At 37.6% G+C, this 19,766-nt stretch overlaps 1 protein-coding gene across 9 annotated transcripts in view; it reads right to left on the minus strand.

Moving 5' to 3' along the window:
- ARHGAP21 (Rho GTPase activating protein 21) overlaps nucleotides 1-19,766 on the minus strand; it is a 92,059-nt gene that overhangs the window by 49,512 nt on the left and 22,781 nt on the right. The gene's annotated exons all lie outside the window — the stretch shown is intronic.

The following is a 19,766-nucleotide window of genomic DNA, read 5'->3' on the forward strand; positions in this document are numbered from 1 at the left end:
AACTTGTGCAAAAGACTGGTTCTTGTTTTTCTTGTTTTATTCTGTTTTTATTTTTTGTTATTCTGTTGTTGTGTTACATAACAAGCTGTGCTTCGATCACCACATTTTGATTCTGTGTATCAGTTCATTTTATAGTCATTTCATAATATAAATGAAACAGATATAAGAAAATTATATATCTTTGTCCCTACCTTATCCTAAACCACATTATACCAAAAACTAAATTCTTACATTAGCTTTTTGTTCATAGTAAAGATTTCTCAACTGTCCTGGCTCAACTCTTAATTTTAAGATGTTTCGCCTTCTAGAATGAATGACTTCTATTGTCAAGATCCCACTGTAGTCAATCAAGCAAAGAAAAAACTCCTTAACTTCTTTTGTTCTCTCTCTACCCACCTTACGCTATCTATCCAATCTCATATTCCTTTGTGTTTCCAAAACCCACTTGTTCATTTTGCATGTTCCTTTCTTGTACGCTTTATTCTTATTTGTAAAATCTTAAGCAAAATTGCTGCAATGGTTCAGTAACTTGAACAATCCTGTATATTTTATTTTATTCTATTTTATGACTTTATAGGTTACCTCTTTACACTGAGCAGCTCACAATAAATCATAAAAATATACACTCCATATAGTTTCACAACTTCTTTTTCTATAGTTTAAACAGACCAAAGGATAGTTAATATGTAACTAATGCTTTCATAGCTTATAACTGGTCTTACTGATTCTTAAAAAACATTTTCCAATAATGTTGGTTCCTGAATTAGCTTTTCACTAAATCTTTCTCTCATTCTATAATAATGTTTGAAATGTTACATAATCTTTTCATCTTTTTAAAAATCTCACATGCCTTTTTAAGCTGCTTTCATAATTACACTTGAATTGTCCTACCTTAACTTTAAAAAAAATCCTATGAGTTCTCTGTTCTTAAATATTAGTTTTCTCTTTTCTTTTTTTGTTGTCTTTATTAAATGCTTTATTATTTCAGATTTTGCATTTAGCACTTAGTACCACTATATTTTTTTTAGATGTGGTCTTGTAATTTGTACAGAGGTCCCCAGTCTTCCACAACTATATCTGTATTAGGTGTAGACATTTGTATAACATAACATTAGTGCTGTGGTGGTGCAGGGGTTAGAACACAGTACTGTAGGCTACTTCTGTTGACTGCCGGCTGCCTGCAATTTGACAGTTCAAATCTCACCAGGCTCAAGGTTGACTCAGCCTTCCATCCTTCCCAGGTCGGTAAAATGAAGATCCAGATTGTTGGGGGCAATATGCTGACTCTGTAAAACTGCTTAGAGAGGGTTGTAAAGCACTGGGAAGCGGTATATGTCTAAGTACTACTACCACTATTAATGTTCACTATTATATCCACTATTTTAATAGATATTTTTCTATCAGTAGTTAGTTTATAGCCAAGCCTTCTAAGTATCTCTGCTACTCTGTTCTTTCACATAGACTCATGTCTTGAATAGTAAGCATATCGTTTGATTTGGATTCCAATTCATTATATATTTTTTCAATTTTTCTGAAGTACAGGAAGTAGTTCCAATAAGTAGTTCCAAGAGTAACATGGGAACATTTTAGCTTAATGCAACTCAATTATATCTTGAACCAATTAATTTGATTTAAAAAGTTATATCCTAGCTTTTTGATAATTTTATCAAAGCTTCTGTTCAGAAGTATATGCAGTCTTGATTAATTTTTCTAGTTAGTAATAGTCAGGGTCAAAGGATTTCCCTCATGGCATACTTCCAAGATTCCCAGGCATTTGGAAGGAAACACCTTGAACTGCAATGGAAACTATGGCAAGGTGTACTGTACAATAGTACAAAACTACTATCTCTCACCCTCCCATACAAAGAAGCAAGGATTTTAGAGTTTGCCTTGTAGACAGATAGGTAAAGTTTAATTGCAAGTTTAAGGACAAGTTTAGTAATCAACTGATTATTATTTGAATCTACTGATTCAAAAATCAACTATTCAAGAATCAGTATTATTTGAAGGCTCACCAAGTTTTCATTTAAATATTAAATAATCTATTTTAATGTATCTATGAATCCTCTCTACGCAAGATAACATATTTCATCATATTTCAAAACAGGGCTGTGGGATAGGCTATCTGCACAGACAATAAGGGTGAAAAAGTGTCATTTTACTGCCCTTATCACCACTAGATAATCTTAACAATAGCTCTAATCCCTGCTCAACTGAGTTTGTCTCTTGGTAAATGCCAGCAGCCTTCTATAAATCTCTTCTGCCATTTCATCTCCTTCATTTCTTCTGTGAACTATAGAGAATGATGGGATCCACAAGAAGGCAGATGTGAGCCAATCAACCAAGGCTTCAGCTGCATAGCACAGCAGTTCAGTAGGACACTTTCCAAACTCTCTCTGAAACCCATCCAGATCCATCAGTTGTGAATGCAGACTGATCTAATAGCTTTGGTCCCTATAGTGAATAGTAGTGCCAGAGAACCTCATAGTAATGAGTGCATGATCTGACCATGACAAGGGTGGGGGGTGTTGTCACCAAAAGCTCTCCCACTTCCAGATTACATTGCCACTGCTCCATTAAGACAGCTAGATCAACTGTACAATTGCTGTCTTGTTTTGGGTCCTGGATGACATGGGATAGGCCCATGGTTGTCAATAGTGATTATGAATTCCTGAGCTGCCTCTTATCCCTTAACAAGGGCATCATTTGAAGACCCTTAAGACCCGAAAATGGAGTCAAGCAACTTAGGCAGGGAGGCTGCTATGCAGCAGGGAAACTGTACATAGCAACAATCCCAACTGATTCTTAGAACCCAACAATATGAACAGGATATGAATTTTAGCAACCTGTGGAGCAACATCCTTGGAATGAAATCCTTTTAAAAGATGTTGAAAAAGTTGGAGCAATGCAATACATGAGTTTGCAATACTTTCTCATTATGGTGACAAAGTAACACTATCTAGTAACTATAGCCCCCCCCCCAAAAAATAATCCAAAAAGCATTTCTGATCTGAGGTTAATGTGTTTATATGGTTACCATTTTTATAGTGGAGGGATAAAAAGAAACTAATTTTAGACATTGAGAAACCACTAAGAATGGCCAAGCTATTTCTCATGAAGAATATTTGGGTTGCATAGAAAAGAGATTGATCTATAATTGAAGTATGAAATCTATATTTTCAGTTTTAAAATCCAGAAGAAATGTCATCTCTAGCTGTTACATGTGACAAATTATATAAAAATAAAACATTAAAAATAAGGTAAAATGCTTCTTTTAATATATGATAGGACAGGCATTTGTAAGTCTTCTAAACTGAGTTCCATTATATATGAGGATTGTCATGGGGTGTCTTATAGAAACATTGATACAGATTGATCTAAAGGAGGGAAGCTTAATATCCCTGTAACAGAAATACTAAAACTGGTTGTCAATTAATTGTTTAGTCTTCTAAGTAAGTATTTTCATATTCCAGATACCATATTTGTCTTTTATTACAAGAAGTATATTGCCATAGGTAGCAACTGATCCCAAATCCTAAAGATTTAATCTAACATATCTGTTTTAGACTGAGATCAGGGAAGATCATTCTATAGTACAATTGTAAACACAACTCTTTGGAATTGCAAGATAACTAAAACTGCCACTCTAAAACAGGCATAAAAGGGTTGAAAGATGAATAGTATCAGTGCCACTATCCAATACTTCAACTGCCCCTCACATTCATTTTTCATTAAAATGGCTACTCTGAAGTCTGTGATTTTGTGACTATAGAATTTAAAATGGCCATCAATGGTTCTCTAATGATCTTTATACTTTCCAGTTTTACTTTCACAGTCATTTTAAGATCTTCATCAAACCATAAGAACCATACAATTAAGTTTTGAGAATGTAATATAAGGAAAATCCATATATAAACAATCATTTATGAAAGATAAAAGAGGTAACAACAGTGGCAGGCATTTTGTTGAGTCTAGCAGAGGACCTCTGTCTATGAATATTTTGATCAGTTGTCTCAGGCAGAATATAGCTAGCCCCCCCCCCCCTCAAATAGACCTTACTTGCTATTGGAACCTTTTCATAGGCTACAGTTGGATTGAATAAACTGTAAGGTCACCTTGATTAGCTTTTGTTCCCCACTTCAAGGGAATCTACATCACAATACAAAGGATCACCATGTCCAAATGGGGATAGAATGTCTACTTGGACAGTGGTCTTTGCTACTATATGAAAAAGAATGCCCTCCCCTCTTTCTACAATGGAAGTAGCAATGTGTGCAAGAAAAGGGACAGAATGATTTAAAAAAAACACTCACACACAAGAGATGTCAAAGTAAAACAGGCCTAATACCTTTTTATAGCTTTGCACTGTGACTTCTTAAGTGTAACCAACTGTTAATATTAATTAACTCAAGCTTTGTTAGAAAATAAATGCTTATATTATTGTCTTTAGCTGTAGAGTAGGTTATAAAACCAAAACCTTGTACCACATCTTGAGCAGCACATGGGCAAAGTTCTAGCTAGTAAGTTAAGCCACACTTTAGGGCAACCCATCAGCTTTGTTAAATTCAGCTTAGATTGCTTGATTCCCAAATACTGTCATATTTTTCATGAGGGACAGGCAACAATAATTCTCCCCCTTAATGCAGAAACTACCAGCCTTCAGCCCTTTGCTTATGCATACACAAACAGACAATCTGTTCCTTCCTTAAAGTTCAGTTCTGCACTTTAAAGTTCAAAATTATTTTAAAAAATATATCATTTGCTCTGAAGCAAAAATGGTTAACTTTAGTAACATCAGACTTCAGAGTTTCAAAATAAGAACAACTGCTGTTACATGAAATCCAAACTGTACTATCTCAGCTACTGACCTTCTTTGTATAAGCAGCTTATCTTGTTTATTTTAACTTATCTTATGTTTCTTATTTAATTGTGTAAATTATAAATAAGTCATATACTACTTATTTCTTTCCACTGCAATGACAAATTCTTATAATACATACTTGTGATAATCTGGACACTAAGTAAATGAATCGATAATCAATTAGTAACTTTCCTTAAAATATAATTATATAAGAATTAGAACTTCAAACCTTGCATGCATTGTAAATTTGCTTCTCTCTATCTTATTCTTGAACTGAGCTACTTTTTCCAAAAACTGCAACCTATCTTTAAGAAAAGAGTTCTTAATAACCAATTTAATAGTTAAAAACAAATTAGTTAAGGCAGAAAGCACACTAAATATTCAGCTCACAATCAATTACTAAAGATTATGGCATACTGTAAAGAATTGGAGATGGAGTGCAGAAAAAGAAAGGGGAAAGAGTTTAGTTTTCTCCTTTTGGTATAATGCTATTTTCCCTGCTTTATAAACTACTAAATATAATGAACAAACCTGACCACTCCAAGCGCAATAGAGGTTACATATCAAATTCCAGTTGTGGTTGATCATGCAGTCTAAAATCCTGAACTGGGCCATGACTGCCTATAGCGCAAGCTGCATCTCTCCTCTGACTCAGCTTTTGCCTGTGTAGTACTCAGATCTGCAAGCTATGCAGTGAAGAGATTCAGGAAAGAGGTCTATCCCTCCCCCTGCCTCCCTGCTGCCAAATCAGCAATATAGCAAACTGCAGAGGGCATTTAAAATGCAAAATGGTAGTGCCATATTCTACATTGATAGAAAAGGGAGAAAGGGAAATCCCTAAATATTTTGAGGTCAAAAACGCCAGTGTAGTTGAGATCTCTCTATGCTCTTTGCAACTGAATATATTAGAACTACATATAAATTAAGGCTGCAGTTCTATAGAAAATGTACTGCTACTAGCAGAAAAGAGTATGTGCAGCTCAGGATTGAACTGAGGAGTCCTCCTTGAGCTTGATTGTTTGCTTGCAGAAGTTTCATTATCTAATTCAGCTTCAGTTAGTCCAGAATGCAGCTGCGCGGGTGATAGAGGGAGCTTCGCGTAGCTCCCACGTAACACCGCTCCTGCGCAGACTGCACTGGCTACCTGTGGCCTTCCGAGTGCACTTTAAGGTGTTGGTTACGACCTTTAAAGCGCTCCATGGCTTAGGGCCTGGGTACTTATGGGACCGCCTGCTGTTACCACATGCCTCCCACCGACCCGTACGCTCTCACAGAGAGGGACTTCTCAGGGTGCCGTCCGCCAAGCAATGTCGGCTGGCGGCCCCCAGAGGAAGGGCCTTCTCTGTGGGGCTCCACACTGGAACGAGCTTCCCCAAGCTTACGTCAAATACCTGACCTTCGGACTTTCCGCCGCGAACTGAAGACATATCTTTTCATTCGCGCGGGGCTGGCCTAAATTTTAAATTTTATATTTTAAATTTTAAATTTTAAATTACATAAATTTTATCGATTTTAAATTCTCTATTAATTTTAAATGGGGTTTGGTTTTATAAATTTTAAGGTTTTAGGCTAATTATAATAAGTTTTTTAATTCGTATTTTAAATGGTATATTGTGGTGTTCTGTATTTTATTGTTGCCTGTACACCGCCCTGAGTCCTTCGGGAGAAGGGCGGTATAAAAATCAAATAAATAAATAAATAAATAAAATAAATAATTAGGTAACATTTTTAGTGGTAGTGAGTGTGGAGCTTGTTTTGTTGGTCTACCCATGTTGATGGGGATGTGGTTTTCTCCTTGGCAGTTCCTTGCTTGGAGTATTATTTTCTACTTAATAGTCTTAAATTAATCCCTTCTTAGTGTTAGATACCTTGAGGATGTGTTCTGTTTTTTTGTTTCATTCTTAGCTTATTTATTGTCTGATCTGAATAGTGTATAAATATGGTCTATCACTATGTGGCTATTAACAGATTTATCTGTGTCAAGCTTCCAAGAATACCCTAGTGTTTTTTGGGATTAGGTTGGCCTAGGATGCTCACAATTTCCCAATTGAAACCATGGTTGAGTCTATCACATGGATTAACCATGTATTGTGAGATTACAGAGTTTTCATTATGTGTTCTGACTGGTTTCTTGCATGTGCTGTGCTAATCTTCTGCCTGATTATTTCTGAGATGCTTATGATGTATGGTAGTGTTGTCTTTCACATAGCTTGTCCTGGTTGTTCTGAAATGGATTGACTAGCTAGGGACTTTTTAATAAAATTATGTGGGTATCCATTTGTAGGAAGATCCTGTACAGGTGATGTTTCCTTTTTATGGCATTCTGGTTTACTGCAGTTTGTGCTCATCTGAATAATGGTCTCACACAGCTCGTCTTGTTGGAAATTGAGTTGTTACTTTGGTAATGGAGCAATTGGATAGTGTGGATTGCATTTTGATAAACCGTGTTTTTAACTTGTAACCTAGCAGTTCAAAACTATGTAAATGCAAGTAGATAAGTAGTTACCACTTTTGGGAAGGCAAGAATTTTGATCACATGACCATGCTACAATGGTCATAAGTGTGAAAAATGATCATAAGTCAACTGTAATTTGAACAGTTACTAAATGAACTGTTGTAAGTCAAAAACTATATTAATGTCTAAAGTGTGTAAAAAAATAATAATCAGAAAAAAGCTCAGCATAGAGCTACTTTTGTATAGCCTATACTAGCCTCTATATTTTATAGAGACTTTTATAGAGGGTATACTTTTTTTGATCTCCCAGAATACCCAAAGTGGACAGGACTAAATATCTTTTAGATGCATTTGTGGAGTTTAAGGTGTTAAACAGGTGCCTAAACATGGCTGGTAATAAAGGAATTCATTTCAATCATAAATCTCCCAAAACACTTCTGAAAATTGTTCCTGATTGCATTCACTTTTGGAATATGGCCTTTGATATGCCACATAAAAAGGCAATGGAATTTGTACACTCAAATAGGCTGCATTGGAAGAAAAACTGTAGCTTTCTGTTTTCGCTGTTAGTTTTCACAAACCATTGCAATAGCACTTCTTTGCCTTGGCAATTATGTTTGCATAAGTGAATCATAGGTACTTCTCCTTTAATGAAGAGCATTTATTTTGACACTGACAGAAGCCCCAACTGTCAGTATCAAGCAATGTTGAGAGATAATGATACCTATAACAGTCTGCTTTTGCCTGTTTAAATCTAACTTCATAGTCACTTCCAACATGACAAGTGCTTTCAATGAGATGCTTTCCTAAAGTACTTCTTTAGAAATAAAGGCCATAAACTGCTTTCCTATTTAAAATTCTTTATGCAGTACTAATACCACAGATAGCTGGAAATCTATATATATAAAAGCAAAAACCACTCATGCCGAGATCACGAAATCTCCAGAAACATAAAGCCTACAAACTTGAAATTTGGCACATATTGGCTTCTAGGCTTCTAGGTGCTCACTAAGAAAGGATTTTTCAAAATGACCATCAGATCATTAGTATTTCTTATATTGTTATTAACACGCTCTGATGTTAATTAGTTAGATGTTCTACTCTTCCTCACAACCTGAAAATAATTTGAGAGACGGGGAGGCTTCTGCGGGGCAAGGCTGAGGGAGAGAAGGGGATAGGATAGCGGAGGCTTCTGTGGGGCTAAGCTGAGGGAGAGAAGGGGATAAGATAGGGGAGGCTTCTGTGGGGCAAGGCTGAGAGAGAAAAGGGGATAGGATAGGGAAGGCTTCTGTGGGGCAAGGCTGAGGGAGAAAAGGGGATAGGATAGGGGAGGCTTCTGTGGGGCAAGGCTGAGGGAGAAAAGGGGATAGGATAGGGGAGGCTTCTGTAGGGCAAGGCTGAGGGAGAAAAGGGGATAGGATAGGGGAGGCTTCTGTGGGGCAAGGCTGAGAGAGAGAAGGAAATAGGTTTCTGTGGGGCAAGGCTGAGGGAGAGAAGGGGATAGGATAGGGGACGCTTCTGTGGGGCAAGCCTAAGGAAGAGAAGGGGATAGGATAGGAGATGTTTCTGTGGAGCAAGCCTGGGGAAGAGAAGGGGCTAGGATAGGAGAACTTTCTGTGGGTCAAGGCTGAGGGAGAGAAGGGGAGAGGAGATGCTAATTGTAACTACTCATTAATTTTCAAGCTTTAATATTGATTTATCAAGCCCGATCACATCATTTCATAGCAGAACATGGGTATTCAGCTAGTAAATGATAAAACTGGGCCTGATTCTTGAAAATGATGCAGCAGGATGGTATCACTTAAAAAGCTGCTTATGGTTTAATACCGATTAAATCTTTTTAATTTTGAGAGAAAAGGAGAGAGAAATAGATGGAGACACAATACAATCTTGCATTTCAGCAAAAGTGAAGATTACTAAAGGTGGAATTATTCTTCCTTTTTTTTTTTACACACAAAAATGCACCCCTAAATAGGACAATGAGATACTAAAATTATTGGATGGTTTCATTTTTTTGCCATTTTTTCCATTTTATTTTTCAACTGCTATAAGCACTACAATTGCCAAGAATGTACATATGACAAATACTGCTGCTTATTACCTATAAAATAACACTGATACCTGTAGCTCTCAAGAGGAACAGTTTAAATCTCTCCTATTAGTAAGTGTAGTTTTGCAGTCCCTTAAGACTTTCAGGAATGACAGACATCCTCCTTGAGTAAGATCAAAAAGTCACCGCCTCCATTAAAATGCTTAGGCTATGTTTGTATTCTCTACCTGAATTGTTATAAACAAAGGTTTACAACGATTTCAGGATTTTGGTATTTTCAAAAGTTTTCAAACTAGAGAAAACAATCTTGAACATATCTGATCTCATCTGCTAGAGGAAAAAAATGTAATAGTGGTTTCCAACTTTAGTACAAAAAAAGAGGTACAGGTACTGGTGAAACAGGTTATCCCTCTTAATAAAGGTCAAGAGTTCAGCAGATAAAGCCATGGATTTGGATATAGGTGTAATAATATTAAGAGAAGACCAATATTAAGAGAAGACTAATTTACTGTCAATTTTATTGAGACTATTATAGGAATGAGTAATTCTTGATCCAATGCAAATTATTTTATTTCTATATGCACTGAACTCAGATAACATCTTGCAACAGTATATAGGCTAAAACAGGATGCCATTTCCAATGCTTACAACTTTAGAAAGATTGGAGGAGTCTAAGGAAAGAAAAAATAGTAAATAAGATTAACAAAGATGAAAGGTCTAGGAGAAACCTTTTAATGAAGAGAAACAGCCTATGCTTGTTTCATTATTTTACTGGAATCCAAAATATTCAAATGTTGCAATGATTTTATGGATCATGAAAAAGTTAAGGACTTTAAAATTGAAAGACCTACAATCAAGCCGTACGGGTCTGGATGGGGAGAAACAGGCTCAAGCTCAATCCTTCCAAGACAGAGTGGCTGTGGATGCCGGCATCCCGGTACAGTCAGCTGAGTCCTCGGCTGACTGTTGGGGGCGAGTCACTGGCCCCGATGGAGAGGGTGCGCAATCTGGGCATTCTCCTGGATGAACGGCTGTCTTTTGAAGATCATTTGACGGCCGTCTCCAGGAGAGCTTTCCACCAGGTTCGCCTGGTGCGCCAGTTGCGCCCCTTTCTAGACCGGGATGCCTTATGCACGGTCACTCACGCCCTCGTGACGTCTCGCCTGGATTATTGCAATGCTCTCTACATGGGGCTCCCCTTGAGGGGCATCCGGAGGCTCCAGTTAGTTCAGAATGCAGCTGCGCGGGTGATAGAGGGAGCCCCTCGTGGCTCCCGTGTTACACCTATCCTGCGCAGACTGCACTGGCTACCTGTGGCCTTCCGGGTGCGCTTCAAGGTGCTGGTGACAATCTTTAAAGCGCTCCATGGCATAGGGCCGGGCTATTTACGGGACCGCCTACTGCTACCAAATACCTCTCACCGACCCGTGCGCTCTCACAGAGAGGGACTCCTCAGGGTGCCGTCAGCTAGGCAGTGCCGTCTGGCGACACCCAGGGGAAGGGCCTTCTCTGTGGGGGCTCCCACCCTCTGGAACGAACTCCCTCCAGGACTTCGCCAACTTCCGGACCTCCGAACCTTTCGTCGCGAGCTTAAAACACACTTATTTATCTGCGCGGGACTGGATTAGATTTTAAAGTTATGGGTTTTAAGGGGTTTTTATTATTTATACTATTTTAAATTTGGGGCAATAGAATAAGTTTTTTAATTGTTTTTTAATCTGTATTTATATGTATTTTAACTGCCTGTGAACCGCCCTGAGTCCTTAGGGAGATAGGGCGGTATATAAATTTGAAAAATAAATAAATAAAAATAAATAAATAAATAAATCATACTTTCTGGATAACAACACTTTATACCTACACTTATTGATAAAGCAGCAAAACAATTTACTGAGTAAGACAAAAAATACCAAGGCTCAACTGTATTATTGTCCTTGCATTATAAATATATATTGTTACTACTATTTTAGCATATTTTTCACTGCCTGCTAAGCTTGGCCTTAACCAGTTAAATTCTCAAACATACAAACCCAAGTTTTTGGTCTGTCTTTGCACCCAAAAATGTTAATATTATACTCAGATTTACACAAACATTATTAAGAGATAATAAGTACGTGATGTTAGGAAACCTTGCAAACAGCTGAATGTGATCAATAATCTATAAAATGAGAGAGTTAAAATGGAATCACAGCAGCCATGAGATGATTAATCCATAAATTGTTGACAATGGAACCAATTAGCTATCAATTTGTTTTGCTGCTGTTTGAATAATAAGACTTTTCCCCTCTTTTCAAAATGCTCAAAGATAAAAGCTTAACAGCTTTGCTTCAGTAATCTCCTAAGTAAAATTTGTTCTATATTTAAAATCATTCACGTTTTCCACAGATAAACAAATTCAGAGTAAATCAAGTAGGGTGGAAACACTATAGAATTAATAGAAGTCCAGATAAGGACAAAGTAGTAACTAAGCTAAAGAGAAATAATAGCATCTGTAAACTTTATTTACATATATAAGCAAACTTCAATACCATTTTTTATTCAGAGATGACTGGGATTCCTATATGTATTATGGTATCATTATTCAAAAACTTGTAACTGATTCAAAATTTAGACAGTTTGATTAATTGCTTATTTGTAGCCTATGACTATCATTAAATGTTGTAAGTGTTGTATCTTGATGAAGGTATCTTTTCTTTATGTACACTGAGAGCATATGCACGAAGACAAATTCCTTGTGTGTCCAATCACACTTGGCCAATAAAAAATTCAATTCAATTCAATTCAATTCAATTCAATTCAATTCTATTCTATTCTATTCTATTCTATTCTATTCCATTCCATTCCATTCCATTCATTCCATTCTAATTAATATAGCCTATAGGGTTTATTGGTTCACTTGCCTTGGATTACCATGAGTTTCTTTTAGAACAGGAAGAAAACATATGTGGTAATTCAATATAATAGTGCTTAGTTTGAATGTTGAAACAAGGTCAAGAATGTTATTGACCATTGGTCTCCTTTTGGGGAAATTTAGGAATGGATGGCACTATTCTGGGTTGGTTACCTTTTTCCTCTGAGGCCGCTATCAATATTGACAGGAAGCAAGAGGTCCACCTCTCAGCCCCTGCTTAGTAGGATGCTGCAGGATTCAGTGCTTTCCTTTTTAACATTTACATGAAACTGCTGGGTGAGATCCATCCTTATAGGATGAAGTATCATCAGTTTGTTGATGATACCCAGTTATATCTCTATCCCAGATGAAGTGAATGATGCTGTAGTAGACATTCTTTCACGGTGCCTGGAGGTTGGATGAATGTGTAATCTGGGGTCCTCCTGGACTCACAGCTCCTAGTCAAAGAGCATGTGGCTGCCATGGATTTACTCAACTTCAATTTGTGCACCATACCTCCTTTTCTGGATAGGATCACTCATTCTCTGGACAGCTCCTACTTGGACTATTGCAATAAACTCTACATGGGACTATCCTTGAAAAGTATCTGGAAGCTTCAGCTTACAGGATGTGGCTCTATGGGCAATTTGGGACATCTAAAGAATGACGCATATAACACTTCTGTTGCACGAGCTGCATTGGGTGCCAGTCTGCTTCCTTGTCTAATTCAAGGTATTAACTCTAAAGCCCTACATGGTATGGGACGAGATTACCTACAGAACTGTCTTTGTCCTATTAAATCAGCCCAACCCACACAGCCAGGCAGGGAAGGTATGTTGTGTGCCCATCAGTCAAAGAATTCTGACTAGAAAGGTTCAGGAAAAAAAACCTTCTCTGCTATTGCCCCCATCCTGTGGGACACTCTCACCTCCAGAGGTGAAGCTTGCCCCTACGCTTCTGGCCTTCCAGAAAGGCATGAAAATATGACACTGCAGCCTTGCTTGGGGTGCACAGAGGGACACACAGCCATCGGGTTGGCTAGCACCCTGAACTTTCTCCCTGCCTTTTAATTAACTTTGCATATTTTTAAATTTTATATATTGTTTTTTTTATTTTTAATATTTTATTTGTACACTGCCCAGAGTCCCTCTGTGAGGGAGATGAGTGGCTTCAAAATTAGAAAAATAGACAGACAGACAGAGATAGCCTGTAATGGAATGAATGGATGACCTTGGGGGAATTGAAGGGAAGAGGTGCTGTCTAGGAACTATCAGACAGGAAAGGGATGATCGCCTGTTGCTTGAAAGTTAGAAAAATTCAAACTTATGTTTGAATTGCATTTTGGAGAGGACAATAACTATTAATACGAGTAAATTCAGCCAGTGTTTTGCAACTACAGGGAAGTCATTAGCTACCACTGGAACTTAGCAGATTTCTCCTTAAAAAGCATTAGAAAGCATCTATTATAAAACCATAGAACTGTGGAGTGTGAAAGGACCGCAAGAATCATCTAGTCCAGTGTTGGCGAACCTTTTTGGCACTGAGTGCTGAAACGGGAGTGCATGCGCACAGGACAGCACCAGAATCAGAAGAGCAGCTCCCTGACACAGACATGCAGGAGCACTGTAAAAGGGAAGAGCAGTTCCCCAGCGTGCATGCAGGTGCCAGGAAGCTGAGTTTTCAGTTTCCAGCGCGTGCATGTGCGCTGGACACCTGGTCTTCCGGTTTCTGGCAGGCATGCATATGTGAAGACCAGCTAGCCGGCGCGTATGCGCTCATCTGAAACCGAAAGCTCACCTTCCCAGTGCACGCATGTGCACCAGGGAGCTGCTCTTCCCCTTTCCAGCACTCCCGCGTGAGTGATCCTTGTGGTCCTTTCACTCCACATTCTATGGTTGCAAAATGTGACCTTAGGACACAGCAACGGTCATAAGTATGAACCAGTTGCCAAGCATTTGAATTTTGATCATGTGATTATGGGGCTGATACAAAGGTTGTAAGTGTGAAAAATGGTCACAAGTCACTTTTTCTAGTGCTGTTGTAACTTAGAAAGGTCATTAAATGGACTGTTGTAAATTGAGGACTATTTTAAATAAATAAGGAGCCCCATCCATTTTAACCCCTAGTAGACGCCATAGCCAGCATAACTCCTATAGTTTCCAAAGAAACACTATAACAATTTAAAAGTAACAATGAATGACACATTTAAAAAATAATAATAGCAGGGTACATAAATACAAAACCATACCCGAAAAGTTTTCTTAAGGAGTTCCATCTTCCAATCTTCATAAAGGAAAGCAAGATGTTCATTATTCCATGCTTACTTTAGCTATATTTCCCATTTCCCATAATTATAACACATGAGATGAATAAGCTGAATACATATGATTCAGACAGTACACTTGGACCACAGGTGAGTACTAAACTAATCCAAGAACTGCATACAATTAGAATGGGGTTTTTTTTAAAGGAAAAAAAAAGAAATAACATATGCTCAAGGATTGTAGTACTGGTATGGTCCACCACATTTACTACATTGCTTTACCAAGCTATCACCAACAAAGTAGAACCATTCTAAGATCAGTTCCAACTTCAATATATTTGGGCAGAGTTAAAATTATAAAGTCCAGTGCATTTACTTGAAGCCCAAAAGTATCAAAGGAGAATTCCTTCTACAAATGTCTACACATACACTTATATTTAACAAAGCATCTATAAAGTGGATTACTGACTGGCTGCAATCAAGAGGCAAAAGCAAAAAATGAAAAAAAAACAATTCAAGAAACAAGAAAAAGTCTATTTTCCAGGATCTTCTTTCTTTTGAAAGATCATTTGGCAGCAGCCAATATGTGAATTATAATTATGTCAATATACAGTATAGTGGCAATATTTGGAGAAGATTCTTTTGCTATCCCACAAAATTATTTTGTCATCAGTGATTTTTGAATTTCACAGTTGCTGTTGTGATGAGCAATGTCATTATCTGGATAATAAGACTTATTAAATAAGTCTAAAGCCTTAGGGTACTGAATCTGGACTTTTGTGTGGGCAGAAATGAATTGAAGCAAATGAAGAGGAAAATAGCAATACTCAGGCATTGGTGCCTGAGTAGCAGAGCTGAGGCAAAAATTAGCTGTCTAGCAGGCTCAAATGTGTTTTTTCAAAAGGCAACTGGACTTTTTTTCCCTTAAGAAGATGTTTTGCTTCTCCTCCAAGAAGCTTCCTTGGATTCTTCTTTCTTGGAGGAGAAGCAAAATTTCTTCTTCTTCTTCCTCAAGGAAAAAACAGTCCAGCTGCCTTTTGAAAAAGCACCTTTGACACAACTATGACCTGGATGACTGAGAATCTCTACAGAATCTCTACAGCCTTCTAGCAGATAACCACAGAGAAGACCTTCAAGATGCCCATGGTATGTTTTCCCATTTTATAAAAATGTAAGGAGCTTTTTTTAACACAAGAGCCACACTTGACTGTTGATACCAGAGGCACCAAATTTTATGGACTCAAGATAAATATTTTTGATTTAATTTAATTTAATTTAAATATAGTGAATATGATCATTTCACTGTATTTAATCATTTGCCCCTATGTCTCAGTAAAATTACAGTTTGGCAATAACTTTTGTAAGGTTTCTATTGTTAAATGTAAAGCTTAGTGATTGTGATGCAGCTCTTGGTTTTAGGTTGCACACCTATTTTATAATCACATTAACTTTCCTCATATGATTTAATAAACTGTTTATTAAAGCAAACAAATAATGTGCCCACAGGTATTTCTTTGTCACAGCTGGCTTTCCTAAGATATTGAAGAGTCAAAGACTAAAGCATACCTACTGAAAATATTATTTCATTACCACTTATGTTTAAAACAGGAACTCATTAAAACAGCAGGCAACACCCCTCAAAATCCATTTTCATTACTTGTTAGAAAATAATTACCATTTTAACATCTGGCTTCAAAAATGTGCATAGAACTGTATTATCTTTACAAGATCTTTACCAAACTGCTGCAAAAGGAGTAAACATTATCAAGCTGGAACTATAAACTCAGTCAAAAAATCTAGAATGCTTTTGTCCATTAACCACATTTCCAAATGTTTTGTTATTAATAATATGTCCTCCCAAAATAAACGTGTATGCGCTAAAAATGTTGCACTCCGATGTACATTTACTTGGGAAGAAGTCCCACTGAACTCAGGAGGACTTGATTCTGAGTAAACATTGTAGAGACTTGGGCTGAAAGTTTTAAATTTGCCAAAATTCACTTAAAATATGCAGTCCAGGAAATATAATCAGCTCCACAGGGACACATCACTCTTTCAGCAAATCCAAGTGAGGAATGTACAGTGCAAAGTTAGTTTAGAAGTAGAGCCAGGACTTGTTTGATTGCTGGAGAACTCAGTACAGAAAGAAACTATTTGAGTTGTTGCACAACCCTACCTTTAAACCAGCTTTAAAATGACAGAAATATATTCTAACTAGTAATGGAAATATTTGTTTACCAATATTTCCAGTATGGTAATACTTCTAGTCTATATCCTATTTGCTGTGCTCAATACAGCACGTAGAGAACCTACCATATAACTTGCATATTAAGTAGACATAAGACATAAATGCAATAACTATTTCAAGAATCACCCAGCCAGTGCAGGCGATTTGAAATTGGACTAGATTCTAAAGTGACATCTAATTTATTGCTCAGCAACCAGGCAAAAGAAATTAAAAACAAGACATCTATTTTTAAGAAGTTAAAATAGTGAAAGTGTGCAAGTTTCAAGTCTTACACAGAAGACAAGTTTCAAGTCTTACACAGAAGTCCCCAAATTCAGTAATAAATATGCAAGATTTTACTACAGTCAAATTATTACTTAGCCTTCCCCTAGAAATGGATTAGAATTCGCATAATATCACTTTACTTGAACTGTGAAAAGTTCCTATTTATTATCCTGACTGCATTGGATAAATATAATGGAAAAGGCTAAGTACAGAATATATCCAGGGGTTCTCAAACCAGGAAGTGGGCAGACGAATCGTGGTACATGCACCCAAAGCTACAATTATGACAGAATTCTCTTCTGTTTGCTTGGAGAGTGGAAAAGGAAGCAACTAAGTAAGGATGTTCTATAGCTGTTTAGAGCAATTATCAAGAATTGATCCAAAATATAAGAGAGGCTGTATCAAAAATACATAAATCCATGTTTTATAACTTTTGCTTTTTCTTCTCCTTAAAATTAGCTTTAATGGTTTTATTGTTTATTTACTATGAAAAGGAAATAAATATAAATTTTTATTTTATGAAATTATGAAAGTTTACTGCATCTTTATTCTGACGTAGATTAATATATAATTATTAAAAGTAGCATATTAACTTCTTACTCAACTCTAAATCCAACAAAATCATGATGAGTACTGTCATTACAACTTATTTATCATTTTAGGGGATCATGACAGAGCTCATGATACATACACCAATAGATACTGGAAATCTGATTCCAAGAAAATCTCATTTGAAAGAAAGGTATAAAATAAAAAGTTCAAGAAGATTGATTTGTTAAGAGAAGAACAAATATTTGTATAAGTAGTCTTTGGCGTATGACCATTTGTTCAGTGATTGTTCAAAGCTACAATGGTGCTCAACCAATGATGGTCTTAACTAATCCTTGGAGTTCCAGCTGTCCCAGCATCCACACAATCATGATCTGGGTCCTTCACAATCAATTAACACTTATGACTCGTTGCAACACCCTGTGATCCTGTCATTGCCATTTACAACTTTTCAGAAAGTTAATGGGGAAGCTTGCAGAAGGTCATGGGTCATTGGGGTGCACTCTGACCCCTACCTCCTTTGCATTTGTGCTGACCACTCACACACCCTTCTTCTCACCTCACCTCCCTCACACCTATGTGTACTCTCTCAGACAAATGCCTCTTGCACATAGCTCACAACCTCCTCAATCCTCTCACACTCTTTCTCCCCGCCCCCGCCCCCACCCCCAGTAGTAACAGCCTACTGGTCTGGGTCAAGAAGCCACAGTGAGAACCACTGATTGGTTCAAAAATGGGAAAGGAGTCTGACAAGGCTGTATACTATCACCCTGCCTATTTAACTTATATACAGAGCACATCATGAGAAAGGCAGGGCTAGATGAATCAAAAATTGGAATTAAGATTGCCGGGAGAAATATCAACAACCTCAGATATGCAGATGATACCACTCTAATGGCAGAAAGCGAAGAGGAACTAAAGAACCTCCTGATGTGGGTGAAGGAGGAGAGTGCAAAAGTTGGCTTGAAATTCAATATTAAGAAAACTAAAATCATGGCATCTGGCTCTCTCAATTCCTGGCAGATAGATGGGGAAGAAATGGAGGTAGTGACAGATTTTATTTTCCTGGGCTCCAAGATCACCGCAGATGGGGACTGCAGCTAAGAAATTAAAAGACGCTCCTGGGGAGGAAAGCTATGGCAAATCTAGACAGCATACTAAAAAGCAGAGACATCACCCTGCCAACAAAAGTGCATATAGTCAAGGCTATGGTTTTCCCAGTTGCAATGTATGGCTGTGAAGGTTGGACCATAAGAAAGGCTGAGCGCCAAAGAATCGAGGCCTTTGAACGCTGGTGCTGGAGAAGACTCCTGCGAGTCCCTTGGACTGCAAGGCGAACAAACAAGTCAGTCCTAGAGGAGATCAACCCTGACTGCTCTTTAGAAGGCCAGATCCTGAAGATGAAACTGAAATACTTTGGCCACCTAATGAGAAAGAAGGACTCACTGGAGAAGAGCCTAATGCTGGGAAAGATTGAGGGCAAAAGAAGAACGGGACGACAGAGAAGGAGGTGGCTGGATGGAGTCACTGAAGCAGTAGGCATGAGCTTAAATGGACATGGACATTAAATGGACATTAAAGAGGATGGTAGAGACAGGAAGGCCTGGAGGAATGTTGTCCATGGGGTCGCGATGGGTCGGACACGACTTCGCAACTAACAACAACAACAACTGGTCTGGGATTTGCAATTTCCTGTTGGCTTCCCCACTGACTTTGTTTGTCACCTAACAACCATGGCATTCAATTAAAGACTGCAATTGGGACTGCAGGATTGCTATCACTAAGCAATGTGATTGTGCATTATGATTACATCCCTTAGTGACAGGAGTTCCATTTTCAACTGCTGTCTTAAGCTAAGGACTACTTTTATTATTATGCTTTCATCAGAAAGCAAAATCAAATGGAAAGCTTTCAGTAATGTGTAATAGAGTATCTTTACATAACTAAAGGAACTGAAGGTCTATAATGAGGCACCTCAAAGGTTCAGAGTTGTGGGATTTCTAACCACATTTTGAAGTTTAAACCATTATCGAGCAGCTGTGCCTATCAATTCCCTGTCCCTTTCACCTTCTGGTAACCAAAACATCCAGACATTTGACCACAAGCAGCATTATCAGCTGCTGCTACTGGGTGGCTTACAGTATATCTATAAAATAAATACAGTAAGTAGTAGTTTGACTTCATAG

The sequence above is a fragment of the Ahaetulla prasina genome, chromosome 4 (genome assembly GCF_028640845.1).
Source record: "Ahaetulla prasina isolate Xishuangbanna chromosome 4, ASM2864084v1, whole genome shotgun sequence".
Lineage (NCBI taxonomy): Eukaryota > Metazoa > Chordata > Lepidosauria > Squamata > Colubridae > Ahaetulla > Ahaetulla prasina.